This window comes from Bison bison, unplaced genomic scaffold, assembly GCF_000754665.1.
Source record: "Bison bison bison isolate TAMUID 2011002044 unplaced genomic scaffold, Bison_UMD1.0 scf7180017864037, whole genome shotgun sequence".
Taxonomy (NCBI): Eukaryota; Metazoa; Chordata; class Mammalia; order Artiodactyla; family Bovidae; genus Bison; species Bison bison.
The window spans coordinates 10,273,427-10,277,097 of record NW_011494609.1 but is presented as its reverse complement, the minus strand read 5'-3'; positions in this window follow the sequence as shown (position 1 = coordinate 10,277,097).

The window sequence follows — 3,671 nt, the reverse complement described above, 5'->3', positions numbered from 1 at the left end:
TCCACTTTTTTAGATTCTTTTCTCATATAGGTCACTGTATTGAGTAGAGTTCCCTGTGCTATAGAGTAGGTCCTTACTAGTTATCTATAACTTTGATGGTGATTTTTTTTTTTGGTTTCACTGGGTCTTCGTCGCTGCATGCAGGATTTCTCTAGTTACGGTGAGCGGGAGCTATCTTCGTTGCTGTGCACAAGCTTCTCACTGCCGCGGCTTCTCGTCGCTGAGCACAGGCTCTGGGTGCACAGGGTTCAGCAGCTGCAGCACGTGGGCTCAGCAGTTGGGACTTGCACGCTCCAGAGCTCAGGCTACTCTTGTTCTGGCACAGGAGCTTAGTTGCTCCTCTGCCTGTGGATACTTCCCAGACCAGGGACCAAACCCGCACCCTCTGCGTTGGCAGGTGGATTCTTATCCACTATACCACCAGGGAAGTCCTCTTTTTTATCTGTAGTAGTCCCTATGTCAACTCCAACCTCCCAGTTTATCCCTGCCTGCTCCCCAATGTTCGATATCTTGACTGTGAATTTACACAACATAATTATATAGAATTACATACACACACAAAGGTGAAATCTGGATAAGCTCTGTGGATTGTACCAATGTCATTTTCTTGGGTTTGATATTAGTTATTTGAGATGCTACCAGTAACCTCCCTGGTAAAACATTTTTTTATTTGGAGGGGGGGTAACATCCTCTCAATCTGTAATTACCTGAAAGAAAAACTTTAAAAAGTCTATCAGAGATGCATAACAACATATTTACAGATTACATGACACAGCTCTTAGGTTTGTTTTAAAATATATTCTAGTAATTAAAAAAATAAAACAGTAGAAGACATAGATGAAACAGAATTGAAAAGATGTTGCTAAATGCTGAAGCTGGGTGAATAATACATAGGGAAAACACTAGTTTTGTGTTTGCAGACTTCCCAAATAAAAAATTTTAGACTTTTTATTTAGCTTAGGACTAAGCCTAACTTACACAGCCTTACTCAATGCTGTAACTTTTCCATACAAATTGAGTTCAATGCTTGTAATTGTTTCATTCGCAAAGTTTATTATGACCTTTTATTGCTGCTAAGTCGCTTCAGTCGTGTCCGACTCTATGTGACCCCGTAGACGGCAGCCCATCAGGCTCCCCCGTCCCTGGGATTCTCCAGGCAAGAACACTGGAGTGGGTTGCCATTTCCTTCTCCGAAAATTCTTAAAATTTGCAGCTCATATCACAAAGGACCAAATTCCTAAAAATAGAAAAAACACTATAAAGGCAAATGAAAAGCCACAAATCAATGGGAAAATGAGCCAAGATTATAAAAGTTCTCAGAAAACAAAACAAAACAAAATCTCCAGCGTCAGCTCCTCAGTGAAATACATCACCGCTTATAAAAAAAAAAAAAAAAAAGGACAAAATGAAACTATACTTATATACCATTTTTTGCTCTATTAGGTTGAAAATGATTTTTTGCCTTTGTTTACAACACACTGAATTTGAGGAAATTTTTTGCCTTTGTTTACAACACTGAATTTGAGGAAATGGTGCATTTTCATTTACTGAGTTATTCAGTTGTAAATGGACAGGGAGTGCCTTGGTGGGCACAATTAGTTTTTTTTTTTTTTTTACTTTTTAAAACTCTTATTTATTTTATTTATTTATTTATTTTAGTTTTTTTTTTAATTTTATTTTTTAACTTTACAATATTGTATTGGTTTTTCCGTGTATCAACGTGAATCCACCACAGGTATACACGTGTTCCCCATCCTGAACCCTACTCCCTCCTCCCTCCCCGTACCATCCCTCTGGGTCGTCCAGTTAGGTTTTTAAAAGTTACAAATAAGCGTACACTTTAAACTTGCAGTTCCACTCCTGGGAGTTTATCCTACAGCCTTGAGTGACAATATGATGTATTTTATCAATTTTTGAAGATGCATCTTGGAAATTGAAATGAGTTTTATAATCAATGCTGCTGTATCTGTTCTTTGTTAAAAACACATAAAATGGCACATTAAATAATAGGGTGTCTTATTATTAAAGCATCTTAGTTTATGACAGTTTGTAGGAAGATCATTCATTATAACAGGAGTCAGGATTAAAAATGAAAGCAAAGCATGAAACTTTGCAATATATATGTATACACATACATATATGTATGTGTATATATATATATGTATATATGTTCACATCTAATCTCGTGTTTGTATATGTGTATAACAGCTTTGGCAGGATCCTGGTAACCTCAGCTGCCTAACCAACGGCAACCCACTCTAGCATTCTTGCCTAGAGAATCCCATGGACAGAAGAACCTGGCAGGCTACAGTCCATGGGGTCATAAGGAGTCAGACACAACTAAAAGTCTGAGCACAGCACAGCTGCCTCAAGGGAAGTGGGCTGGAGGACAGATCTGGAGGAAATCTCACATTCTCTTCTGCATTTTACAGGCATTGTAAAATGAATCATCTAAAAATTGTAAAAATGTAGCATCTAAAAACAAATGTTATTAAAAGCAGAAAAAATCAATTATCCACACTGTAAACCTTGCTTTGCCTTGGCTTCACAACTGTGCTCACTTTTTTTTTTGTTTTAACTGACTAAACACTGACTCATTAGCCACTGAGCCTAGAGAATAAGAAGGAAACAAAATTTGTGCCACAAAATTATTCTTTACTCTGAGTCTAGGTATGGCAGGAAATCCTCAAAAACAATCAAATTTCCTTTCTATACTCTTGGTAATGAATTTAATATCATAAATTCCTTTAAAAAGGATGATTTGGGGCGACTAGGCTGACATTCCTTAGAAGTGAGTCTAGTTCTAATAAAGTTTTAAAAAATCTTTATTACTCTTCTGATCATAAAAGCAATACCTTCCAGGGAAAAAAGAATGGCAGGCTATAGAAATGCTGCTATAGAAAGTGGAAAAACCTTTTAGCAAGGGCAGGAGTCAGGGATATAGTCAGGTCTAGGAATACCTGTTGCAAGTAGTCTTTACACGTTGACAGGGGCATTGTACCTAATTCATGTCAAACTGTGACATCAAAACACGTGTGTCCAAACATTCTCCAAGTCAAACAGCCACGTGAAACTGTCTTGCTTCCTGTGCAGACGGCCTGTCATGATGGGTGCCATGTGGGAGGACCAGGTCTCCTGTCTGGCTTGCAAGTTCCTTGAGGCCGTCTCTACATTCTCACCTCCCAGGCAGGAGCATGGCACGTGGTGGGGGTGGTCAGTAAGTACCCACTGAAATCATGAAGAGGGGGCATGGAACCATGGAAACCCTACCAACCAGGAGCAAGACCAAACTCGCCCTCCACCCCAGACTGCAGGTGCAGGGGTCTGAGCAGGTCACCCATGCCTGAGTCTCGGTCCATCATCCATACAGTGACTGTAACAACACTCCTCCTGCTGTGGAAATTTAAAGGGATCTATGCACACTGGCTGCACAGTTCCAGGAGCAAAATCAGGGCACAGTGTATTTTTTTAACTATGGTGATTTCCACTGGGAAAGATTGAGCTGAGGGGCAGAGTCGGGGGTGCGCCATCCTAGGGGACACTGGGAATTGCGACGACTGTGTCCTCAGGGTGTGGTGCCCCAGGCTGGACTCCACGCAATTGTCCTTGCCTAATGTTCAGCAAGTGAAGAGGAAACCTGCGTTGTTGGAGTTTTGTCTAGGAGGGCGCAC